At 53.7% G+C, this 26669-nt stretch overlaps 1 long non-coding RNA gene across 1 annotated transcript; it reads left to right on the forward strand.

Annotated features, from left to right (window-relative positions):
* Positions 1-1715: 1715 nt before the first annotated feature.
* Positions 1716-6689, forward strand: LOC138077177 (uncharacterized). Its single transcript, XR_011144694.1, has 4 exons — positions 1716-1973; positions 2315-2430; positions 3719-3810; positions 6563-6689. It is a non-coding gene; the product is annotated as an uncharacterized lncRNA (long non-coding RNA).
* Positions 6690-26669: the final 19980 nt, after the last annotated feature.

The following is a 26669-nucleotide window of genomic DNA, read 5'->3' on the forward strand; positions in this document are numbered from 1 at the left end:
CTCAGACAGGCTCTGTCCTGACAGTGCAGAAGGACCAGTGGCCACTCCTGGATTCTGTCCCATCAGTGCGTCACCACGCCGAGCAGCTCAGAGTGAGGCAGGGACTGGCCCCTGCTTTCCTGCCCTCAGCACCTTGTTTGAGGACTCACAGAGACCACCCCACTCCTACTGCTGGCCTGGCCGAGCTTGCTGGCCCAGGCTCCCTTAGACCACCCTGCCTGACGGGGCAAGACCTGAGACTCTCTAGTCCCCTAGGATCCCTCCCTCCCACCGCCCACTCTGTCCATACCACTGACACTTTTGTATGCCCAGCCACTGTGCTCCGCTCTGAGTCCTGCAAAGAAGCTCCGCATGGAACCCTCCCTCACTGCGGCTGAGGCCTGCCTCCTTCCCAGCGATGTCACAACAAGCACCACACAGCTTGCCGCCCTCTGTGCATGAGTCTATGCTCCCCACCAGGGCCCAAGAACTCTCTAGAACACGCCTGTTTTCAGCTCAGCTCCCGCACCCCCTCAAAGGCACTGGCACACAACCTTCTGAATGAAAGGGCTCGTGGTTGATAAGCGTGCCGATGGAGGCAGCCCTGTGCACACGCTGGAGGCCATGGGCACCGGACTTCAATGGGTGCCAGCCAGCTGGGGCTCTGCATGGCTCCATCTCACTGAGGGTGGGGGGTGGGGACCTTCCAGCTCACATGTGTGCTCAAGAGGCACCTCCATTCTCAGTGGCTCCCCAAACCCTCCAGCCGGGAGCCCAGGAGTGCATGGTGAGTCCTAGTCTACAGGTGGTCTCCTAGCACGGAGCTCCACGCAGAATGGAGGGTAACCAGCAGCCTCGGCAACCCGGCACAGGAGCCACGCGTAGGCTGAGGGCCGCACTCAAGGGAGTGGGGACCCCCCCCCACCCAAGAAGGCTTTGAGCTACCCAACCACCCCTCACCCCCAATCCCCTCCCCAACCCCCAGCCCCCTCCACAGGCGGACCCTCCCTGAGGCTGGAAGGTCTGGCAGACAGCAGCTAGCACAACAGTTTCTGAACTCATTTGAATTTGACTGTCCCTCACCTGACCCTCCGGCCAATGCAGGAGACACAGGAGAAGCAGATGGGTGGGGAAGATCCCCCTGGAGGAGGGCATGTCAACCCACCCCAGTACTCCCGCCTGGAGGATCCCGGGGCCAGAGGAGCCTGACCGGTTATAATCCACGGGGTCTCAAAGAGTTGGACACGACTGAACCGACCCAGCACACACACACACCCGACCCAGAAGGTGGAAGAACTTGGGGACCCAACTGGGCTCGCAGCAGAAACCCGACAGATGTTCGTGGAAGCCAAGGGCCCTCGATGTATCGGCATTGGCCCCCTCTGTAACACCCACTTCTTCCCCTCCCTTGCGGTTTCCCCGGCACCGTCACGAGGCCAGCGGCCGCAGCACAGGAGGGCGTGGCTGCCATAGCGTGGAAAGCAGGCAGGCTTTCCCACTGGCTGCCCCGCTGAGATTCGATGGTGGAGACAGAAAGTGGACATTAGGACATAGTACCGCCGCGACCTAGGGTACCGGGGTGCGAGCAGAGGAGGTGGGATTCTGGACGTGCTCTGAAGGGGGCGCCCTTGAGACTTGCGTCAGGGACGTCAGGGACGTCAGTTGCCCTGAACTCCACCACGCGGGCCTTTGGGAGGGCTTGAGGCCGCGGAGGAGGTATTGGAAATTCAGTCGAGAGGCTGAAGTCTAAGCAGGCATCTAGGGGAAGGAGCCAAAAAGGCAGTAGTACCCGAGAGCTTGCAGTTTCAGGGGCGGTGTGGTCCTGCCTGTGTCAGTCGCTCAGTCGTGTCTGACTCTGCGACCTCTTGGACTGGAGCCCGCCAGGTTCCTCTGACCGAGAATTCTCCAGACAAGACGACTGGGATGGGTTGCCCTGCCCTCCTGCAGGGGATCCTCCCAACCCAGGGATCAAACCCGGGTCTCCTGCATTGCAGGTAGATTCTTCACCGTCTGAGCCACCAGCGAAGCCCCAGCGGGGGTGGTGGCGGGCCGGGGGGGCGGGGCGGGGCGGAATACACTTAGAGGTCGTGGATGAATTTATGGCTTTGAGACTCGCTGTGGTCGGAGATCCTATCCCTGGGGCTCAGTTAGGGGGTCGGTGGGTGCGGAGGGAGGTGGGGTCAAGAGAGAAACCAACCTGCATGGTGTACTTAGCCTCTCAGTCGTGTCTGACTCTTTGCAACCCCATGGACTGTAGCCCACCAGGCTCCTCTGTCCGAGAATTCTCCAGGCAAGAGTACTGGAGTGGGTTGTCACTTCCTTCTTCCTGACCCAGGGATCGAACCGGGATCTGCTGCATGGCAGGCAGATTCTTTACCAACTGAGCTCCGAGGGAAGCCCCAACCTGCCTGGTGGGAGGCACGCCGAAGAATGTTTTCCCAGGAGGCAGAAGTAAGCGACCGTGCGGCTTCAGAGTGGAAGTTGGGGGTGGGGGGAGGGAGGATGGGGATGAACACGTTGCATTTAGCAGCGGGGAGGTCCCGGGGCTTCGGGGAGCTGCTCCCGAGGGTCAGCGTGCGCCAAACCTACCTGGAATGGGCTTACGAGACGGGAGGGGCGGGGGTTGGTGCGGAGAACACGCGCCTGGGGGAATTTTGTTGCAAAGCGAAGCCGGAAGAAGGGCCGGAGCTGGAGCAGGAAGCGGGCCGGGAGGAGAGGCTTTTCACACGGCAGGAATCCCGCGCCCCCCACTCCCCTGCGCATCCCCAGCGCGGAGTGCGAAGTCGTGCTTTTACCAGACTCAGAAGGACTCCAGGCGGCCCACGAGCCGCACCAATGGCCACCCCCGAACAGATGCCGCCGCTGGCCCGCCCGCCCGTGACTCCCTGGCGCCGATGCAGGGCCTCCTGGCAAACCCGCTTCGGCCCCCGCCTCCCCCGCCCTACCTAACTGAATAATTTAGGCGCTATTCTGAGTTAAAACCAAAGAAAGCAATTTGGAGTGACTAACTCCTCGAGAAATTTATGTTCCTCCAAATGTCTTGCTGGTAACAATGCTGGAAACCATTTATCCCCTTAATTTCAGAGGCGCTGCTTCTGGAAGGAGCTCTCGGGCTGAGATGGTCTCTTTTTTTTTTTCTCCAGGCAGGCCCCCCTGGGGGGTTGGGGGGGTCAGGCTGGGCCACATGACTCCTGGAGGGATGGCGAGACCAGCCTCGGGGACCGGCTGGTTCGTGAGAGAGGGCGGCATCACCCACATACCATTCACAAGGTTGCCTCAGAACTTCACAGTTGGAAAGGCTGGAGGGAGGGTGCTGAGCTCAGCTGGACTGAAGCAGTATGATATATGAGCAGGTCCCCATGGACCAGGGGCTTCAGAAAGGTGACAAGAAACTGCAGGGACTCGAGGTGAGCATGAAGGATGGTCTGGAAAAACGTAAGTGTGGCAGGGAGAAGAGATGGAGGGGTCAAAGGGGGAGAAAGCTCCCCCAAGCCCCATCTCTGCCCCGGCAAACCTGCCCCAGCTCCCCAGAGAGCCCTCACCCACTCTGGGCCCCCAGCCCCTCATCCTCCCTGACCCCAGCCCTGTCCTGACTGGACTGGGAGCATCTGGGTCCAGATTGGCCTTTCCCTGGCCTGGACACTCTTGCCAAGTGGGAGTCTGGGGGGAGAGGTATCCAGCAGGGAAACAACCGGTACAAAGGCCCCGAGGCCCCACATTCCTCCGTGTGTTCCGACAGCAAGGAGACCAGCAGAAGCGGCAGGACCTGGGTCTGATCCTTGTCGTGCTCAGCACTGGCCTGGCACACACTAGGAGCCTTAAGGATGGCAGGTAAGTGAATGGGGAGGGGGTAGATAAAGAGGTGCATACATGTGGGGAGACGGCCCCTGCCCATCACAGTGGCGCTACGATGCTCTGGACCTGAAATGTGCCCCCTGCCCTGCTCTGAGCACCGGGCAGGCATGGAGTCTGGCCTTCGTCCTGCTGACTCCCTCCAGGACTGTCGGGAGATGGGCGTCAGGACCCTGATGATGAACCCAGGCTGGTGGCCCCTGCCTGCCTGGCTCACAGGCACCACTCCCACACAACACGGGGCCCTCAGTCTCCTCCTTTTAAGATGGGGAAGCAGGGGGCATTCCAAAGTGGAGACTGAGGTGAGGAGAGGGTAGGTCTCAGAGAATCTGGCTCTTGTGATATCCCTGTGGAGCAGGGCATGTTTCCTTCCAGAAGAGACTGGGGGTGGCAGGGACCTCCCTGGGGACTTCAGGACATCTTGAGGTCACCCTAGGGAAGCCACTACAGACAGAGACAGGAGCCTGGGAACCCCACAGTGCCCAGCCGCAGGCTCTGAGCTGGGGCAGGAGGCGGAAGATGGACCCGCCTCCATCCTGTGGGAGAAGCAACAGCTGCAGAGACGGACCGTGAAGGCTTCCACCCAGCTGATGTATGGGGCTGCTTCATTCTCTCCAAGAAGCACATCCCCATCAGCCAGGGGCCCATCAGGGAGGGAGGCTTTGATTCCTCAGCAAACCAACCACCTCACTGTACGGAGCATCGTTGCATGCTGGGCACACCCCCACAGGCCTCTTCATTAACTCCCACGATCCTGAGGTAGGCAATCTGTCTCTATCTTTAAAAAGTGGGAAATAAGCTCAGAGAGGTAGTGAGACTACCCAAAGGCCACACAGCACGGGAATGACTGAGTTGGTATTCAAACGCAGGCTTCTCTGGCTCCTAGTGGATTCTACCAACCCACTGTTTGATATCTGCTCCTGAATCCTGATCTCAAGAAATAAAAGTTTTGAGGTTGGAGAAAATATTCAATTTTCACCTTGAAAGGATGAGTCTCCCATCCCCAGAGTTCAAAAGGGCTTCAGTTACTCTTCCTACTGTCATATTTCCCAGGAGGAATCAAAGGCGCTAAATTTATGGTGTCTGAAGTGAAATTTATGGTGTTTAAAGCGACTTCTCGAGCGTCCCAATAAAGGCTCTGATTTATAACTAACGCATTGTTTTAAACGCATTACAAATGATAAAAATCGGGCCTGCCAATGCACCTCATGAGAAGTCATATTAAGGGAGGAAAAGGAACGGTGAGATTAGATGTTGCATTAAAAGATAGAGTGATGGATTAAGGCCCAGAGTGTGAATTTAGTGTGACTCGCCAGAAAAAGTTGGGAGGCGGTAAATTTAAAGTGACACTCTGTGTACAGTGGACCAATATTTGTCACTTTTATTATACTTTGTTCAGAATTGGTGATGGGTCATTATTTAGACTCACACACACACCAACAATGCTCAGTAAAGCTCAGAAGTGGAAGCTTCTTCTGGTAAGGATATAGGCTAACGGACTTCCCTGGCGGTCCAGAGGTTAAAACTCCATGCTTCCACTGCAGGGGGCACGGGTTCAACCCCTGGTCAGGAAACTAAGATCCCACATGCCCTGCAGTGCAGCTCCGCCCCGCCGCCCTGCAATAAAGGGGAAGGGGATACAGGGTAAAACCTCAACTCCGAACCACCGTGTCAGCTCAGAGGCCATTGCATGATAGAAGATTCTCCCTGTCGTATTCAGAAAACATTTCAAACCCAGAAAATGTGGGAAAGGCTCTCAGAGGGTCCCCAGCCGTTCTCAGGAAGCGAGGGGAGGGTGACACCCACATCTTCCGAGTGGTGGAGCTCCACCCCCGCCCATGTCAGCATCCTCATCAATAGCAATAGCAGTGACGATGATCGGAGGGCCTGACATTTCTCCTGGTCACTTGTTCAAAGAGCTTCTGAGAGCAAAGGTGGCTGGAACCCAGGGCATGCTGGCTCTTCTTCACCTTGGGAGGTCACAAGTCCCTGTCTCGATCAGAAATGCTGGGCTAGATCGGGTTGTTGTTCCCAACTCTTTCCTCTCTGTACCTGGATAACAGAGTCATGCTCTCTGCTCTGGGACTTGCAGTATTTCTCACTGTGGGAGGGATACACGTCCCTGCTAGAAAGAGAACCCCCTCAGTCCCAGCCCCAGCCCCAGCCCCTAATCATATATGTCATGTAGGTAGCACCCCACTCTACTTTCTATTTTAAGGTAACTCCAATCACCTCCTAATCCACCCCAGGCCTGGACCTCCCAAGAGGCTCACAGGAAACCTCCTTCCCCCAGGGATGTCACTTTGATTGACTATATTTCTGTTCCCCCAGATTCAAGCTTTTGTCAGCTCTGTCAAGCAAGTTTCTTTGTCACAGTACTTTTAAAGAACCCTAGAATTTCTCTACCAAGGTTCCCCATGGAGCCCCAGACCCAGACCTTCTTATGAGATGTTTTTAGAACCCACAGAGACCCGTGGAAGTGGGGCAGGGGAGGGGAGACAGAACTGGACACCTAGCCAAAATGCTATTCCTTCCCTTTCATTCCCTCCACTCTAGATTGGCATGTGGCTAATGAGAAGACTGTTTCATGGGGGCTCCTTGTGGACCCTGCCCCCAGCATGCTCATTTTTTGTGTGGTCTCTTCTCTTGGTCATGTGACCAAGCAGAGTCTTGCAGATTAGGGCTTGCACTCTTGGAAGATTCCCTCTTGAAACCCTAACCTACCCTGCAGGCAAGAGAGAACTGCCCGGCCAGCCCTCAGCTGTTCCAGACATCCCAACCAAAGTGCCAAGCATGCGGGTAAAGCCGCCTGGAAATCTTCAAGCCCAGCCAAGCAGCTGCATGAGGAATCCCAGATGAGATCAGCGGAAGAACCATGCAGCTGAGCCCAACCCAGATAACAGAATAAATAAATGATGGTGTGGGGTGGTGTGTCACACAGTGTGACGGATTGAAGTAGACCTGTGAATTTTTTGACATCCCCTTGTCCCACTTATCCTTGGGCTTAGCAGAGGGTCCTCACAGGTCCTCTTGAGGGTCCCTTCTTACAGGAGACCCATGGTCTCTCCTTCCCATCCCTGTCCTCTTAGAGGGGACAACGGATAGGGTGGTTTGTGGGGAGGATGTTTCTCCAGGTATTCCTGTAGTCAACAGGATCTCTTGGGAACTAGAGGGCTCTTTGATCCCACCTTTCCCGGAGCACCCCCCTACCCTGCCTACTCATAAGCAGAAAAGATCTCACAGACAAATGCATGTACACCCATTTTCTTTTCATCCCCCGCTTTGAAGGATTTATTCCCCTGCTGGCAGAGGGATGTCCATCCGGGCATCACAGAATGGACTCGGTGTTGACCCATCCCCCCCCCCCCCGCCCCAGTCAGCCACTTTTATCTGTTGCCAACTGGAAGGTTTTCATACAAACCTTCCAGGGAAGGCATTTTGATCACAGTTCACAAAACTTCAGTCATTTTCCCTGAACCCAGTCATCCCACTTCCAGGAACCAACCCTGAAGATACACCTCAAACCGTATGACAGAGAAATTCTGGGAATTGTAGCAGTATCTGTAGAAACACTCATAGAACACAGAGCTGTTGAGAAACCTATGGTCTGTTCACATAGTGGACACTATGTAGTTGTCAAAAAAAAAATTAAGATCTCTATGTCTCGATGTGGAGAGAGTCCCAGAATGCATTGTTAAGTTAAAAAAAAAAAAGATAAGAAAACAGTATTTACTGTGGAGTTATTTTTTGTGTAAGAAAGAAAAGGAAAAGAAATACATGTACACACGTATCTGCTCATTTTTGCAAATGGAAACACTGGAGGATATCCTCAAAACTAATGAAATTGGTTACCGACGGGGTGGGTGTAGATCGGGTACTTCTCTGACTGAAGCTTTTAAATAGTTTTCACTTTTGCGTCAAAAGTTAACAAGGTCGGGGGGGGATGGGAAATGCCTAAAAATAACTAGGAACATAAATGAACCACACTGTATATCAAACTGAAAACATAACTGTACAGTAGAGATTTTTTGAAAAAAAATTGAATAGTTAATAGTTACTCTATGTTTTAAAAAATTCCTCAGCAGCTTCTTTAATGGACCAGGCAAGCCTTGTCCATCATGGGCATCCAATAAAAGCTTTCCGGAGTAAATGAATGAATGAACGGCTCAAGGACAAAGACAGGAAGCTGAGAGTCCTGCTCTCCCCAGAGCTGTCTCTGCTCTTCACAATTTATAGAGCATGGCTTCCCAGTCGGCACAAGCGGTAAAGAACCCGCCTGTCAATACAGGAGACTCAGGTTCGATCCCTGGATCAGGAAGATCCCCTGGAGGAGGGCGCCGCAACCCACTCCGGTATGGTAGCCTTGAGCATCCCATGGACAGAGGAGCCTGGGAGCTACACTCTGTAGGGTCGCAGAATCTGACGCGACTTCGCGTGCACCCAAGGTCTGTTGAAAGCAATTTCACATCGCAAAAACGAGCTGCAGGTGGTATCTGTGGCCCACACTCCTGCGCACCCTGCCCCCAGCAAGATTTTAACCACCCCCCACCCTCCGCTGACTTCTTCCTGTTCTCTGTTCTGGTTCCCCTCCTGCCTTACCCGCCTCCCGTGGAAGACTTTTCTTAATAAAACACTTGCCGTTTTATGTGTTTGCTGGGGCTGCGGTTACAAAGCACCACAGGCTGGCAGCTTCCACAACAGAAATGTAAGTCGGCTGTGGAGGCTGGAAGTGTGAGGTCAAGGTGTTGGTGGGGGGGGGTCCTTCTGCAGCTGCTCTCCTTGGCTTGTCGTCGGCCATCCTCTCCCCTGGTCCACGTGTGGTCTTTCCTCTGTGGGCCTCTGTGCCCAGATGTCCCCTTTTTGGAAGGACACCAGTCGTCCTGGACGAGGGCCCACGGTCATGCCTGCATCACAATCATCTGCAAAGACCCTATTTCCAAATTCACAGGGACTGGGGGTCAGAACCTCGACATCTTTCGGGGACACAATTCAACCCCTAACACTTGCATATGACCCTGACTTAGACCAGTGCATTGCTGGTTGCTGGCAGGACTGTTGCAAGGATTAATTATCAATACATATCAAGCATGAACCACAATGTTGGGGACAAAGCAAGTAAGTATATGATTGTTTTTATTACGATGATTGTTATATATGGAGGCATGGTTTCCACTCTCATGAACACCCTACTGCTGTATGGCTGAGCCCCCTTCACTGTTCACCTGAAACTACTGCAACATTGTTAACCATCTATGCCCCAATACAAAATAAAAAATACCCTACTGCTGGCCACTGAGTTGGTGCCATCCCATCTACCAGTCAGTTTTCATCCTGACCTCCATTGTGAGTGCTTACCAGGCTCACCAGTCCCATAAAACAAAGCGAAGGCCTAGTTCTGTGTCTCGGAGCTTGGAAGAGGCAAAAACCACTTAGGAAAAGATTAAAGCCAAGGAAGAGAACGACCCACGCCACAAAGACAAAGGTTACCTCGTCCTCAGCATGCCAGCAGCCTCACTGCTCTGTCAGTAGATGCGATCATAAAAAGTTAGGACCCTCCAGAGCCTCCTCGTCTGTTTACAACTGTGCGTGGGATCGAGCACCGAGGAATGCCGAGGGAGGAGGCGCACGTACTGAGTTAGCAGGTATCAGGGTCTTAAGGGATGGAAGCAGCGAGCTGGCGTTTTCTACGCGGCTCTGAAGTCAGCAGGGTGGGGGGAAGGGGGTGCAGCTTAGGAGAAGGGATGGGGGCAGGGAGGACTCCTCTTTGAGCACAGGCAACACAGGGACTCGCGGCGACTTTTGCAGGACGCCCAGGCGGGTGTCCACACGGGTCCACCCAGCAGGCACGCGTCCTGGCCCCAGCATTGGTTTGAGCACCGTGGTGGAGACCGCTCCACTTTTCCCCTTGTCAAATATTATTTCAAAGCGGCTGGAGAGGCGGCGGGGCGGGGCGGGGGGAGGTTGGGGGTTGGGGGGGGGCAGCTCTGAGCGTGCGGTAGGCGGGGCCGCAGCTCTCGGCTTAGTTCAAGGTGCAGAGGTCCCCCGCGCCCGACGCCAAACGAAATAATGCATTTGTGCATGAAAAGAGAATCTCGGAACAAAAGACCGAGAGCACTGCGTGTCCCACTCTTGGCCTTGGTGATGCTTGACATTTCTGGGAAATGAATTTAGCGCAACAACCAACAATTCAAAACGTTGCGCTAAACAACCGATGCGAATAGAAGCGGTGGGAGAAGAAACAACGGTGAAGACGAGGCGCGTCCTAAAATAGTCCGCGTTGGCGGCTGTGTCCACGCGAGCAGGGGGAGGCAAGCTGTCAAGGGAGCTTTATTAGAGCAGAGACAGAGGCAGGCGCGAGGGCTGGCTATTGAGAGAAGCGTATGCGTGCGGGGGCGGTGGGGGAGAAGGATTCGCTCTGAGTAATTCAGATTTATCATGCGTAAACTCCCGGAGAACGGTCCAGATTCCACTTCCGATCCCCCAGGGCCTGGACGCTGGCCAAGCCGTGACCACCGTGTCCCATGGCCGGTCCCACGGGCCCCACCTGCTCAACCTGTCCAAAATGGAAGTAATTCCCCAGCACACCCGATCTCACTGCCTTCACCATTCCCCACCTCCCCTTTTCCCACCCCCATCCAGCCTGCTTCCACCTAGAGGCAGCCTTGGGCCAGGAGGATGGGTACAGGCTTGGAAGCAGCTCTACCAGGGGTCTGGGTTCAAATCCTGACTCTGACACTTACTGGGCTTCCAGGTGGCCCTAGTGGTAAAGAACCCGCCTGCCAATGCGGGAGACGTAAGGGACACAGGTTCCATCCCCGGGGCGGGAAGATCCCCTGGAGGAGGGCATGACAATCCACTCCGTTATTATTGCCTGGAGAATCCCATGGACAGAGGAGCCTGGCGGGTTAAGTTCTAGTCACATCTCCTTGAGCAGGTTCTTTTCTCTGAGCCTCAATATCCCCTTCTGTGAAATGGGTGTAAGAGCCGCACCTTCTTCCAGTGGCTTCAAACTTGTCACAGTAGAGAGCTGCACCTGCTCAACACAAACTGCTCAGAAATCGTTATGCAAAGATGGGCTCAATAAAGGAGAGAAATGGTCTGGACCTAACAGAAGCAGAAGATATTAAGAAGAGGTGGCAAGAATACATGGAAGAACTGTACAAAAAAGATCTTCACGACCCAAATAATCACGATGGTGTGATCACTCACCTAGAGCCAGACATCCTGGAATGTGAAGTCAAGTGGGCCTTAGAAAGCATCACTACGAACAAAGCTAGTGGAGGTGATGGAATTCCAGTTGAGCTATTTCAAATCCTGAAAGATGATGCTGTGAAAGTGCTGTACTCAATATGCCAGCAAATTTGGAAAACTCAGCAGTAGCCACAGGACTGGAAAAGGTCAGTTTTCATTCCAATCCCAAAGAAAGGCAATGCAAAAGAATGCTCAAACTACCGCACAATTGCACTCATCTCACATGCTAGTAAAGTAATGCTCAAAATTCTCCAAGCCAGGCTTCAGCAATACGTGAACCGTGAACTCCCTGACATTCAAGCTGGTTTTAGAAAAGGCAGAGGAACCAGAGATCAAATTGCCAACCTCTGCTGGATCATGGAAAAAGCAAGAGAGTTCCAGAAAAACATCTATTTCTGCTTTATTGACTATGCCAAAGCCTTTGACTGTGTGGATCACAATAAACTGTGGAAGATTCTGAGAGAGATGGGAATACCAGACCATCTGACCTGCCTCTTGAGAAACCTGTATGCAGGTCAGGAAGCAACAGTTAGAACTGGACATGGACCAACAGACTGGTTCCAAATAGGAAAAGGAGTACGTCAAGGCTGTATATTGTCACCCTGCTTATTTAACTTATATGCAGAGTACATCAAGAGAAACGCTGGACTGGAAGAAGTGCAGGCTGGAATCAAGATTGCTGGGAGAAATATCAATAACCTCAGATATGCAGATGACACCACCCTTATGGCAGAAAGTGAAGAGGAACTAAAAAGCCTCTTGATGAAAGTGAAAGAGGAGAGTGAAAAAGTTGTCTTAAAGCTCAACGTTCAGAAAACGAAGATTATGGCATAAAGTGAAGAGGAACTAAAAAGCCTCTTGAAGAAAGTGACAGAGGAGAGTAAAAAAGTTGGCTTAAAGCTCAACGTTCAGAAAACGAAGATTATGGTATAAAGTGAAGAGGAACTAAAAAGCCTCTTGAAGAAAGTGAAAGAAGAGAGTGAAAAAGGTGGCTTAAAGCTCAACGTTCAGAAAACGAAGATCATGGCATCCGGTCCCATCACTTCATGGGAAATAGATGGGGAAACAGTGGAAACAGTGTCAGACTTTATTTTGGGGGGCTCCAAAATCACTGCAGATGGTGACTGCAGCCATGAAATTAAAAGACGCTTACTCCTTGGAAGGAAAGTTATGACCAACCTAGATAGCATATTGAAAAGCAGAGACATTACTTTGCCGACTAAGGTCCGTCTCGTCAAGGCTATGGTTTTTCCAGTGGTCATGTATGGATGTGAGAGTTGGACTGTGAAGAAGGCTGAGTGCCCAAGAATTGATGCTTTTGAACTGTGGTGTTGCAGAAGACTCTTGAGAGTCCCTTGGACTGCAAGGAGATCCAACCAGTCCATTCTGAAGGAGATCAGCCCTGGGATTTCTTTGGAGGGAATGATGCTAAAGCTGAAACTCCAGTACTTTGGCCACCTCATGCGAAGAGTTGACTCATTGGAAAAGACTCTGATGCTGGGAGGGATTGGGGGCAGAAGGAGAAGGGGACGACAGAGGATGAGATGGCTGGATGGCATCACTGACTCGATGGACGTGTCTAAGTGAACTCCGGGAGTTGGTGATGGACAGGGAGGCCTGGCGTGCTGCGATTCATGGGGTTGCAAAGAGTCGGACACGACTGAGCGACTGAAGGGAACTGACTGATTGTTATTATTAGTACCTCATTGCTCTCAAATAAGCCCTGTTTCTCTGTCCCTGCTGTGCCTTCCTGCAGAACTGCTTAGACCACCTCCATTCATTCATGCATCCCTCCCCTCCCCTCCCAGCAGCCAGGGAAGAGGCCAGCAGGTGGGGTCCAATCCTAGCCAGGGCCATCCCTACCCCCCATCTCAGAGGGCTGAGGGACGGCCCATGCCCTCCTCTTGAGACCTTTCCAATCCTTCCCAGTCCCTACATACTCTCACCTAGGAGGCTGTAGTTTATTGAATGTGTCCCTCCAAAATTCATGTTTACCCCAAACCTCAGACTGTGACCTTACTCAAAAATAGGGTTTTGCCAGACATCATCAAGTTAAATTCAGCTCACACTGGATTCGTGCTCAGTTGCTCAGTCGTGTCCAACTCTTTTGCAACCCCATGGACTGCAGCCTGCCAGGCTCCTCTGTCCATGGGATTTCCCAGGCAAGAGTACTGGAGTAGATTACCATTCCCTTCTCCAGAGGATCTTCCCAACTCAGGAATTGAACTCTCATCTCGTGCACTGGCAGCAGATACTTTACCACTGAGCCACCTGGGAAGCCCATTAGGATGGGCCCTAAATCCAACGACAGGCATCGTTATAAGATGAGGAGAGGACACAGAGAGATACAGTCAGAGAAGCAGCCGTGCATGGACACAAAGACGGGAGTGATGCCGCCACCGGAAGCTGGAAGAGGCTAGGAAGCGTCCTCCCCTAGAGCCTTTGGAGGGAGCGCTGCCCACCCACACCTTGACTTCAGACCCTGGGCCTCCAGAACCCTGAGGGAATGAATGCCTGTTATTTGAGGCCAATTGGTTTGTGCTTGTTTGTTCAGCAGCCCCAGGAAACTAAGACAAGGCCATCGCACCTCGTGAGCACCCGTGTCCCTCATTAAATACCGTTTACAGCCAGTAACATAGAAGTGAAGCCGCGTTCCTGCCAACCAGCAGCCCTCTGTGACGTTCTGTAGATGTTTCATTAAATTTGTATTGATTACGATTTTGCAATTTCTTTTCCGTATTTCACAGCCAATGATGGCTTTCGCCAGGTTTCAAATGTTTTCTCAGCCTTTGAAAAGCCTACCGCCCGAGGGCCCTGTGCCCCTGAGGCCTGGTCGATGGATCACCCCACCCACCTCACTGCCCTCCCTCCAGCGGGTGCCCTGAGGACCACACTCAGGTTCCCCGGGGCCTGGCCAAAGGACCCCTGCAGAGCCCTGTAGAAGTTCGGCTGAGGGGCATGGGCTGCAGGTCAGCGGAGACCCTCTCTAGCCACCCCCTGGCCTCCTCCAAGCCTCTGGAGTATGGTGGAGATGGAGACCCTGGGAGAACAAAGGTCAATGCCTGACCCTGGGGGCAGCCCCCAGTCTGTCCTGCCTTCCCTGTGTTGATTTCCCTCCCCAACTCTTGGCTCAACAGCCCCCTCTTTGCAGCTCTCCCGTGCCCCCCGCGTTGCTGCCCAGTCACCACGTGGAGGGCCCCTCCAGCCCATCACCCCGCTCGACACTGACTATGTTCACGAGATCCTCGGGGAATCTCCAGCCACATCCCTGCAGGCCAGGGTGGAGGTGCACGGTCTGGCCGCACAAGGTGCTTCCTTCCCCGCTGGCAGCCGGGAGCCCGGATCCACTCTGCAAGAATGGGCTCAGTGTGGTTGCACATCCCACTTCCTGCTGCAGTGGGAGGACCCCGACCTCTCCCCTGTGAGGTCAGGAAACAAAGCTGGGGGTACTCCTGGGGCCATGAACACACCTGCTGAGGCAGAACAAAGGTGCACCTTCGCTTCTGAACCAAGGAAAGCGACGGCAGCATGGACGATGAGCCCAGCGCGGCTCCGTGGGCTCCCTGTCTCTTCATAATGAAGTGTTCTGGCCAGTCCTGCTTCATAGGTGGCTGAGCAGGGATCAAATAGCACCTGGAGTTACTATTATTTGGCTCCCAAGCATTCTCCCCTTTCTCCCTCCTGCGGCCATAACTCTCCTAAACATCATCTCACAGTCTATGTATCCTGGGTGTGCTCCACGCACCCAAGCAGTGCTGGAGGCAGGGGGTCCTGGTAAAGCGGAAGCTGCGGGTGAAAGGCGAGCCAGCTGGGTTTGCCTGGCCCTGCTCTTCTTATCCGTGCATCCTGGGCAGCTTTCATCTCCCTTCATCCTCCATCCTTCCTTGGGCATCTCATCTGCCTTCTCCATGGACCCTGGAAACTTCCCCAGCACCCCCAACACATCTCCCAAGGGACACCTGTCTGCCCATCAGTGAGCCAGGGCCTGGCATGTGGCTGGACGGGGCAGGTGCCCTTAGATACCTGCAGAGGGCATGAATGAGGAGGGTCCCCACCCCTAGGAGTAGGAGCCCAAGCTACACCCAGCAAGTGAGCCAGTTTGCTTTCTTCCTTGCTGACTTGGAGCCATCACTGGTGACCTGTGACCTCCCAGGGGGAGACCCAGAACCCCAGATCCCATCGACCTCGGGACTTAACCATCCAGTCTTTCAGGGCATCCACCTGTGTGAGGGCACCTGCATCACCCTTGCAGCCCTGCACGGCGGCCATGGGACAAGAGTAACTCCTCTCACCTGGGGTGCCACCCCCTCCACCCCCTACCCGGGCCATTTTGACGGATTCCACTCATAAGCATGGAGACGAACAGCACCTAGATGCCCAGTCTCTACAGCTCTTTCCGTTGTAAAGCCCCAAGACCTCAATATCTATGCTAACTTTTAACTTCCTTTTAACTATGAATTAGCTCAGAGGTAATTTCTTCCATCACATTGATGCAAATCAAGGCAGAGTAAATGAAATGTAAAGCAAAATTAGCCCCAAAACCTCTTCCTTGTCGCCTTTGGATAATAGGATGACAAAGCAACTGTTTGATCTCTCGGGCTTAGAGTTTTTATTGCTGGACGTCCCGAAAGGAGATGTGATTATAGGGCCTATTTATCAAAAAGATTAAGGAAATCGAGGGATGGGAATTGGTTTGCAAGAGTTCTGGAAATTCTATCAACGTGACCCTCTGGGTCTGCATTTTTCATGCCGTGTCCAGCAAGTTTCTCGCATCCTGCTGTTTTCCCTCCTCCCTCCCAGCTCCCCAGATCAATGCTCATGAATAAGGTTGATCCAGAGGGACTGTAAGAGCAAGAGGCCACAGAGAACCCCTGCCTCCCATGCCAGGACGGAAGGATGGAAGCCTGGCCGACCCGACGCAAGGCTGGCTGGAGGGAGAAAGACTTGTTTTCCTCAAACTGTGTTACCAAGGATACGGCATCCAGTCCTCCGAATCTGAATGAAAGAGCCTGGTTTCCGGTTTTTTGTGTGTGCATTTCATAATTTAGAATATGTTTGGTTTTCATTTGCAACCCGGCCTGCCGGCCCATCCTCCCCACAGCTCTGCAAACTCACCCATAATGAACACGAATAAATCAAACCTTCTCAGCTCCAGCCGCCATACCGGGAGGAGTTTGGGGGTGTTGGGATGATCAAAGGGTTCTCCTGGTTGGGGGTTCTCAAGACTTACCTGGGGACTGTTACTCCAGGGACTTTTACAAAATGCACATGCTTGGTCCCCACTCCCAGGGTAAGGCCCAGTAGGTCTTGTGGAAGTTCTTTGGATGTTTCCGGGGCACACTCTGCTTGAGAACCAAGTCTAGTACTCTCACTTCCGGTGAGGCAACGGAGGCCCTATGGGGCTGGGGAGGAGGACGGGGAAGTGTCCAGGAACAGATGGCCATTAACAGCCGCCCCCGGCAGTGCAGGGGAGACGGGAGCAGAGGTGCTGTTCCTGGCTCTGCCTCTTGCCAGCTGTGTGACCTTGGGCAAGTTGCTTGATGTCTCTGTGGTCAACTTCCTTAGCTGAAAAAAATGGGGGCAGTACAGCCTGTCTTTTTGCTGGGCTGGGGAGAGGCTTATGGGAGATCACACCAGTGTATATAGGATCCCCCAGCACCCCCGCCACCAGCATCCAGTATAACTACATCCAGCACGTGTCTCTGTTGAGCCTGCACCATAATGAAGTGGGGCCTCGGAGGTGTTGCACCCCAAGTTCCCAGGGCTTCTGCCTTAGCTGGCCACTCTAGACGTCTCCAGGGATGGCTGTCTCTGGCCCCATCTGCCCTCCAGGGGCCAGCGAGCCATCCAGGATGCCGGGAGTGCCCTGGCTGCCCAGGCCCCCCTGCTTGATTCTTTTTGAGCCTGGAGACGCACACACAGTTTCCCCACCTTGGCTGCTAGAAGTGACATCTTTGCACCCACAGCCCCTCTGTCAAAGGCTCTGCAAACCCCACGAGTGCCTTTCTGGAAAAGAGCTCCCCACCTTGAAGGCTGTGTTAGTTTCCTAGGCTATCATGACAAATAGCCACAAACCGGGTGGCTTAAGACAACAGACATTCGTCTTTTCACGGTTCTGGAGGCCGAAAGGTGTCAGCAGGGCTGGTTCTTTCTGGAGCCTCTGAGGGAGAGTCTAGTCCAGGCCTCTCCTCTCTTCTGGGGGCTGCCATCGGTCTTTGGTGTCCCTTCCCCGGCTTGTAGAAGGATCACCCCAGTTCCTGCCTCTCTTGTCACGTGGCTTTCTTCCCCCGCGAGTCTGTCTCCTGTCTCTTATCAGGACACTTGCCATTGGATTTAGGGTCCACCCAGTGAATACAGATGATCGCATCTTGAGATCCTTTACTTAATTATATCTGCAAAGACCCATTTTCCAAACACCCTCACATTCACAAGCACTGGAGGTTAGGACTGAATATAGCTTTGGGGGATCAGAATTCAACCCACTTCAGAGGGGATTTCAGGCTTCCCCAGCGGCTCGGTTGTAAAGAAACTGTCATGCAGGAAATGCGGGTTTGATCCCTGAGTGGGGAAGATCCCCTGGAGGAGGGCATGGCAACCCCCTCTGGTATCTTGCCTGGAGAATCCCATACAGAGGAACGTGGCGGCTACAGCCCATGGGGCCGCAAAGAATCTCACACGACTGGAGAGACTGAGCGCGCATGCGTAGGAGATTTTTAATTCCTGTATTTTCTCAATTCTTAGAGCTTTCTTTCCTTCCAAATTTTAATGTTTACATCCACATGTATCTTACAAACAATGCAGTATTCCTGCCTCCCCCCAAAGCTGCTGTTAAATCAGTGGCAGTTGTGTCTTCTCGTCTATCACGAGCTGACATAGTGCTGGTCAAAGGAAGCTCTTGGGCCTCCAGGTTGGGGACCCCTTTTGCTGGAGGCTGGAGATGGAAAGGCCCGAGGCCAGCCGGGCCTCTCGTCCTCTGCCTTGGCATGGCCACTTGCCAGCCAAAGTGGGCCACCCCAGACTGAGACTCCGAGGGCTCTGGACCAGGTCTCCCCTCAGGGCGGGGGCAGCTTTGCTCTCTCACCACCACTCCTGTTGGCTGTTGGTTCTGGGGCCAGCGCCCCACAGCCTACAGCCCTCCAGGGAGGTGGGGGAAGCAGGAGAGGGCCCTGCAGCAAACCCCGCAGCGATTACTTTCCATTAATTCTCTCATGTGTTCCCATCGCCCTTCTCACCCCAAGGGGCTCACTCATGACCCTTTGAACCCCAGTGGTTAGAAATGTCATGACCTCAGAGAGAACCCCACTGTCCCAAGCCACATCCCTCCCTTCTCATCCCATCATGTACACACACAGCTAGTCCTTCTTGACCCTGACAATTGTAGTCATTTTGCTAATTTTTTGTTGTTGTATTTTTGTCATTCTTGCCAATCAGCCTCTAGCTTCATGAGCGCAGTGCCCCCAATCCACTCACTCATCTCAATTTCAAGCACAACCTTGACTCTAGAAAGCACCCAGCAAATGACTGAATGAACAAATGAGCAAATGAATAAGTGACTTCAATCCACAAGACAGCCCCAGGAGAGATTTCACAGCCTAGGACACTGAGCTCAGGATGGTATACCAGATGGGGAGACCACGCAGGTCTTGAATGGGACTCCAAAGTCTTCCTAGCAACAACCACACAAGCTCATTAGACACGGCCGACCATGCTGTCAGAGCTGATTCACAGAGGGTCCCCATCAGGAGAAGAGCAGGCTCAGTGTGGTGACACTCAGCCCCGCTCCTCAGGGTCCAGCCTGGGGGTCCTGGACAGGAGACCCCAGTGTGACAGTCTCCTTGCAGACCCCCCCCCACACATACCCCCACAAGGAAGACCAACCCAGCACCCCCACACCAATGTTCTGGGACTCCTGCTCCCGGCTGGTGACTGAGGGTGACAGGGTGGGAGATGGGGGCTCCAGGCCCGCCCACAACAACCTCACAAGCCTCCCTTTAAACCTGCATGGTGTCTAGAACAGCTCCACCCAACTTGCTCTCCTACCCTCCCACCTGCCCTCGGAGTCCACCTTTTACTGTGGGCTTATTGCCCTCCAGTCTTTCCTGACACCCTCCCCAATTTTTTCCCCTGGGCATTTCTCCAATAAAATTCTAGCAGGGTATCCACTTTTCAAGGGATCTGGTGCGTATGTGGGGGGATGTCCCATCTGTTTCTGAGGGGATCTCTAGGGCCAGGGCTCCAACTGTCATTCTCTGGGGGAGCTGGGGCTGGAGACAGGAAGCCCTGGCTGAGCCCCTCGAAGCTGGCAATGTGCTGACAACTGGGCCTGCTGGTTGTGGATGCTGAGAAAGGAAAAGCTTGCAGAATTAGAGGCTTTCAAATTGCACTGGACTCAAACGGGCTGCAGCATTATAAAAAATGAAAGGTTCATGTATTAAAACTGAAACTGGAAAACCCAGGGAGGTTACACTCCTCTTCCGGCTGATGCAGGACTCGAGCCTGCACCGGTGCCTGGTGCAGGGCCGAGCATCCACAGGGAGGCGCTACCTTCCAGCAGCAAAGATTGCGGCTTCCAGCTCAACCACTTGGGAGAAAAGCCCGTGTGACACTGCTATGCTTCTGATTGGCCTGACCTGGGTCACATGCCCACTGCTGACCAATCACTGGGGTTAGGGGGAATGAAGTGATGTGATTGGCCAGGCCGGGATCACGTGTCCATCATTGTGCCCGCGAGGTGGAGTTTACCTGCTGCAGTCCACGTGGACCACGAGTGGAGTGCAGCTACCTATAGGGAAAGTCAGGATGCTGGTGCCACAAGAGGACCTGAAAGGTGGCAGCACTGTTGGCCCCTCTGGGGGAGCCCCAGGGCCCCGCAGGCACCCATTACATAGAGCCAGGGCTCAGGGCAAGGACCTGAGACGTCCTGGTATGTTCCAGAACTTTCCGGAGCCTCACCTGCCTCCCAGATCAGTGGAAAACTGGGATCGTGAGGAGAGCTGGGGTAGGAGAGGCTGTGGCAGAGACGGGATTGGTCCTGAGGATACAGAACAGATATGCAGAGTCAGCATTAAGAAGGAAGAGAAAGGGCGTGGAGAGCAAGGGAGTCCGAGTGGGACCCAGCGAAGAAGCCCCAGAGTGGATAGTGTATACACATCTGTTAAGACTCTGTGAAGCAAATAAATAAACGAGGACCCCTAGTCTAGCCAGCCATGTTAATCTTGATAAATGAGTCTACACCCCGGGGCCCCTCATCTGCTCAGAATCCACAGCCACCTGATATTAATGTCCCTTTGATGCCTTTCACAGCTGGGCCCTGATATTTCCTGGTTTGGGACAACGGGGCATTTGGATTTTTTTTTAATGGCAGAATCTAGCAGCTAATTAGGCCATTACTCTTCAAAGATTTAATTTGCTTTGATGGGCCAATCTATAATTATATTTCCAAACAGCTTCTATTTAATTACTGCACAAAATGAATGAGGTCCTTGAGCAATTTGCCTCTGATAAACTTACCTGCTGTTTTAGTTCCTGAGACAAAGAAAGACAGAGGGTGAGGGGCTGAGGGGGAGAAGACAGATGGATGGGATTGGGGATGGGGGCTGACACCTCTGGAGGCAAGTATCCCCCCCCAGGAAAAGTGTTGCTGGGATCGTGTGGCTGAAACCACAGGAAGGACCGTAGTGGGAAAGATGAGGCCCTACCTCCCTCTGGAGGGAATCAACAGATGGTCGGGGGTGTTGGGGAGGGCGGTTATCACTAGAATGGAAGCCCCGGAGGGCAGAGATTTTTATCTGTCTTTACGTCTGTGGTCCAGGTGCCTTGAGCAGAGCTTGGCTGCCAGTAGATGCTCAGGCAACACCAGTTTAGCAGGTGCCTTGTGTAGACCTGATGGAAGTCAAGGCGAGTTGTTAATTTACAGCCTGGCCCTCTGACAGCTCATCACCTAGTGAATCTCACAGCCCCCAGGGAAACTATGGTCAAACAGTTCAGCACCCATTCCCCCCTTTTCTGGGGATGTCTCTCTCATTTCATCTTGAGGGGCCACCTTGCCTCCTGAACTCTGTCCTGGTGGGTGTCATGAGTTGAATGATGTCTCCCCTCCCCAGGGTCACGTGTTGACGTCGTAACCCCGAGTTCTCCTGTGTGTGACCTTACTGGGAAGGAGGGTCATTGCAGCCATCATTAATGAAGATGAGGTCACGCTGGACGAGGGTGGGTGGGCTGCAATTCAGTATGACCAGCGTCCCTGTAAAAAGGGGAAGATTTGATCATGGACACAGACACAGAGAGAATGCAGAATGAAGACTAGAATGGTGCTGCCACAAGCCAAGAAGCTATCTGAAGCTGGGAGAGAAGCCTGGAACGGGTCCTCCGCTAATGCCCACAGGGAGGAGCACAGCGCTGCCGACCACCTTGATCTTGGACGTCCAACCTCCAGAACTGAGGAGCAGTGCATTTCTGGTGGTTAAGCCTCCAAGTTTGCAGTGTTTTTTAAATTTACTTTTTATTAGACTATACTTGCTTTACAGTGTTCATTTCTGCTGCACAACAGCGTGAATCAGCTATACACATACAAATATCCCCTTTATCCTGAGCCTGTCTCCCGCGCCCTGTCCTACCCCTCTAGGTCATCGCAGAGCATGAGCTGAGCTCCCTGAGTTTGCGGGATTTTTCATGGCAGGCCTAGCAAACTCTTACAGTAGGAGCATCAACCCCAACACCCTCACCTGCTGCAGCCAAGATGCTGGTCAGGTGACCCCCCCCCACTCCCTGAAAGGTGACCCCCATGGCCATCAGTGAGCCCTGGCATTCTCCACCAGCTGGGTAAGTCTTCTGTGGGGAATTTCTTTCCAACCTCCCCTTCAACTCTCTGGGTTATCTCCCCAGAACCTCCTGAGAAGTTTGAGGGGCTTTCTGAATGCAGAATGTTTTTTTATCTTGCTGTCAGTCAGATGTGCCTGACTGACGTCAGAATCAAGAGCTGTCCCTGGAAGCCAGGTCTCTAGGCAGGGAGGGGGCGAAATCTCCCTGCCTCCCTGCGCAGCGGGCTTGCTCACGATGGAGTCATCGGCTCCCTCCTGCTCCAACCACACGTGTTATTGTGCTCATACAGATCATGTGACTGGACCAGGGGATGCTGCAGTGAATAAAGCAGCAGGAAGGGGGATGATTAAGTGAGCAATTTCAGTACAGCGGGGTGGGCGTTGTGACGAGAAGAGAGGGCGTGGGCACACGGATGAGGGGCACCTCACTCGAGGGGGGTGGAGTGGGTGGTCAGAAACGCCAAGAGAGCAAGGATGCCAAAGTCAGGAGAGGACGGAGCTGGGAGGACCCACTGTCCTGTTTGCCTGGGACTGTCCTGGTGGTAACGTTGAAAGTCCCAGGTGCTGGGAAGCCCCCGGCAATGGGGGGAGTCGGTGCCGGGACAGTGCAACCAGGGAATACTTTGTGACTGGAGTGGAGAGAAGGGGTTAGGCCCTGAGTGGCCAGGGAGGGGGTTCAAGCAGTGATTCTGAACCTTTCTGGGGTTGGGAGTGACAGACCTGCTCCGAGACCCTGATGAGTACTGCAGACGCGCGCCTCCGACAGATGTACACGGCTGCTTGCTCGCGGCACTTTTCTCAGGCACACGGATGCTGTTGCTAGCAGCTTCATGGTTTTTGCAGATCCTGAGGTCCAGTGCTCCTCGCCTCCTGTCTATCAACAGCCCAGCTCCTCAGGCCACCTGTCCCTCCAAGAAACCCGCCCCTGTGCTCAAGGTAATTCCCAGGTCAGCTGCGTTCAAGTCAGTTTATACCTATGGCAAGTAGGTAGTGGACCCAGGGCTCAAGGTTGGGGAGATCTGATGCCCAGAACTTTGCGTTGTCTACTGTCTCGATGCCTGATGTGTGTGTGTGAGAGAGAGAGTAAGAGAAAGTATTCATCACACCTCTTCTTATTTGAAGACAATATTAATAGATGAAGGAACAGCCTGCATTTGCTTGAAATACGAATGTGTAAACAACTGTGTTTTATTCCAGAAGCTCCACCGAGGAAATGGAGCCTGATGTGCTGTGATGGATTCTCAGGGCAGCTGCACAGCTGTGCTCTCTCTTCTCTAAGGGGAGGGAGGTCACCAGTCTCTGGCTTTACCAGCAGCATCCAGAGCCCAGGAAAGAAGCTGCGTTATTAATCGTGTCCATCATGACACTTGGGCTTCCCAGGTGGCTCAGTGATAAAGAATCCACCTGCCAATGCAGGAACCCCCAGAAGATTCCCCTGGGTCAGGAAGATCCCTTGGAGAAGGAAATAGCAACCCACTCCAGGATTCTTGCCTGGGTGATCCCGTGGACAGCGGAGCCTGGAGGGCTGCCGTGGGGTTGCAAAGAGTCCGACACGACTTAGCAACTAAACAAGAACAAGAACAAATCATGACGCTGCATCCAGGAAGCAGACAGGTTGGAACAACTAGGAAAACACACAGTAAATAACAACCCAAGAAGGGAGGGACTTTCCTGCTCTCTCTTCAATGTGACTGGGGCGGGGAGTGGGGCGGGGGGGCGGGGCGCGTTGATTATTGATGGAGTTTCAAGGTCTCTGGAAAAAGAGACAGAAACGTCTGGGGCTCCCGGAGAGGTGGATGTCACAGGCTGAAGATGCTGGAGGCTGGTCTGGAGTGATTTCTGGATGTCCTAAAACTGATGTGACCTATAAATTACACCAATAGAAAACCCCTAAGGTCAGGCTTTAAAGCACTCGGAGTTTTCGCAGCCAGCAGCCAGAGGCCTGGCATTCATCAGTGGGGGCTTGGCCTGGACAGCAGATGGGCCCTCTCTGTGCCAAAATAGTGTCACTGCCTGCAGTGCAAACCCACATGCTGGGATGAGACAGAGCTGGTCTGGCCCCGGCCCCCAGCCTTCGAGCCAAGCCGCTGGCTGCCATCCTGTGTCCCGGACTCTCCAGGGACCCACCCTGGCTGGTGCTTCCCTGCCCCGAGCAGGGCCGCTTGGCTCGGACACCAGCCTGGCTGCCCAGCCATCATTCTCACTGCCTGCGATGGATGAACTGGGAGGCGAAGGCATCGATCCAGCCCAAATGGTAACCAGGACCACAGGCGGTGCTTTCAGGGGGTGACCGGAAAAGAAACTTTAGCCACAGGTCAAAGTGGAGGGAGACCCAGGCAGACTCAGCTGCAGCCTCGCCAGCCTGGAACAAGCCTGGGAAAGGAATGGACCCCGCTGGAGGCCACAGGGAGGAGGCAGCAGACGCTGGCTCCCGCTGGCGCTGCCAGACCATCTTGGGCAAGAGTCTGGCCTCGTCCTCCCCATTCTGAACGTCACCCACCTCCCTGGGCTGTTCGAAGGACTAAATGATGGACAATGGATTATTTTGCTTGGCCCACCATAACACACTAACGCAGACCGAGTGGCTTACACAGCAAAACTTTATGTTTTCCCGGGCTGGAAGTCTGAGATCAAGGTGTCAGCAGGGTCAGTCTCCCCTGAGGCCTCTGTCCTTGGCTTGTGGATGTCTGTCTTCTGTGTCCTCATGTGGTCCTCCCTCTGTGAGTCTGTGTCCTCATCTGTTCTAAGGTCACCAGTCATCTGGATTAGAGCCCACCCCAGTGACCTCATTTTAACTTAATCTCCTCCTGTCTCCAGATACAGTCACATCCCGAGATACTAGAGAGATGGGACCTCACTGTGTGAATTTTTAAGAGGACATAATTCAGCCCATAACAAATGAGATGCTGCATAGAGATGCCAGACGCAGTGAAGGGGGTTAATAAACAGGCGAGTGTGATTCGGGGCGACTGAGAAGGCAAGAGGAATTCAGAGGGTAGAAAACTCTGCCGAGGTCCAGCATCTTAAGCCCTTCTCTCCACAGGGAAGCCATCCTGGTTTTCTGCCATCAGTCCTTCCAAAATCATCGGCAGGTTGGTGACAATTCTCTGCAGTGAAAACACCACCAAGGCTTTTGGGGTAATGTTTCAAAGCTGGATTTCAGTCGACATGCCCCCCCACCGCCACCCCAGGGGCCCGGGTGAAGGAGAGCAGGCATTTTTGAGTCCAGACAGTTTGATGCATTTTACCGGGCGCTGCTCGTGTGTCCTGCTATAAGCGATGTTGTCACCAGCGTTTGTCCACTGTGCACAGAACAGGGCTCTTGCCCCGGCTAAGCCACACTGTTGAATAATGGAATTACTTCTCCCCTGTCCTGCCTGGAGGCTCTCAGTAGGTGCAGGATCTGGATTCTTCAGAATGGAGCAGAGGCTCCCCGCTCCAGCTCTTTGCCTCTCCAGGCATGAGATTTCTCCCGAGGAGCCTTCAGGTCACGTTGCTACTCATCAGCGCTCCTGTTTTCTTTCCCTTGGAAATCTGATGAGATCAAAGGGTCAGCTTTCGCCAGCAACGCCTGAAGACAGTGAGAAGGCAGACAGGCCTCAGCCAGCTCCACGCCCCCGCGCCACACTGCCGCTGATTCCTCCGGGAGGAAAGGCTGGGCTTCTCCTGTGTGGGAGACGCTCCGGCCCCCGTGCAGGTTCATAAGTGGCAGCCCAGGTAAGAGGTGGATGAATGCCTCCAAAATGAACGCAGAACTGCCGTACGACCCAATACTTCTGCTTCTGGAGCTATAGCCCGAGTAACTGAACAGTTAATTGCACACACGTGTTCACAGCAGCGTCGTTCACTGTAGCCAAAAGATGGAGGCAACACACGTGTCCGTGGACAGATGATTCAAGTGTGATCTGTCCACACAAGGGCGGATCACTCAGCCTTAAACAGGAAGGGAATTCTGTCGCAAGATAGATGCACCCTGAGGACCTTATACTCAGTGAAATAAGCCCGTCACAGAAAGGTAAATACGGTAGGATTCCACTTACGTGAGCTCCTTGAAGGAATCAGATTCATAGAGACAGCAAGTAGCAGGTGGATCCCAGAAGCCAGGTAGGGGATATGGAGGGTTCGTGTTTAAAGGGGACAGAGGGTCACTTTTACAAGATGAAAAAGCTCTGGAAATGGATGGTGGTGGGGGCCGTACAACAGGGTCAGTGTTCTTAGTGCTGCTGAGCTGCTTACCTAAAAATGGCCAAAACAGTACATATTCTGTATATGTCACTAATGGTACAAATGAAGTGGCTTGGAAGTGGTTAAGAGGCGTTACTCTCCCTGGAGCAGGTAGGATGGCCCAGTGGGCACCCTCTCTGTGTCTGGGCAAACCCAGAGTGGGATCCCAGGTGTCCTGGTGCTGAGCCGCCCACCCTGGAATCTAGAAGAAGACCCCACCCCCACCCCGTCTCAATAAACCCCCAGGCCCAGAGCGCTCTGGGCCCCTGTAACGTGAGATTAAATTCAGAGATCGGGGCCCCAGGGAGGTATCGAGGCTAGTGCCCACAGGGAGGCCCGGCTGCTGTGTCTGGTCTTTGTGTCCAGCTGTGATGGAGGTCAGTGGAGGGTGTGAGCGGTCCAGACCAGTCGCTGCATGTGGGGACTGAGGCGGGCAGGGCAGAGGACGCGGGGTCTGGGTGGAGGCTCCGAGGACTGGATGTGGCTGTGGGGAAGGTCAGAGCAGCTCTGCGTCCGTGGGGTCCTTTAAGGCCGTGAGTTGCG

Source organism: Capricornis sumatraensis, chromosome 3 (genome assembly GCF_032405125.1).
Source record: "Capricornis sumatraensis isolate serow.1 chromosome 3, serow.2, whole genome shotgun sequence".
NCBI classification, from domain to species: Eukaryota; Metazoa; Chordata; class Mammalia; order Artiodactyla; family Bovidae; genus Capricornis; species Capricornis sumatraensis.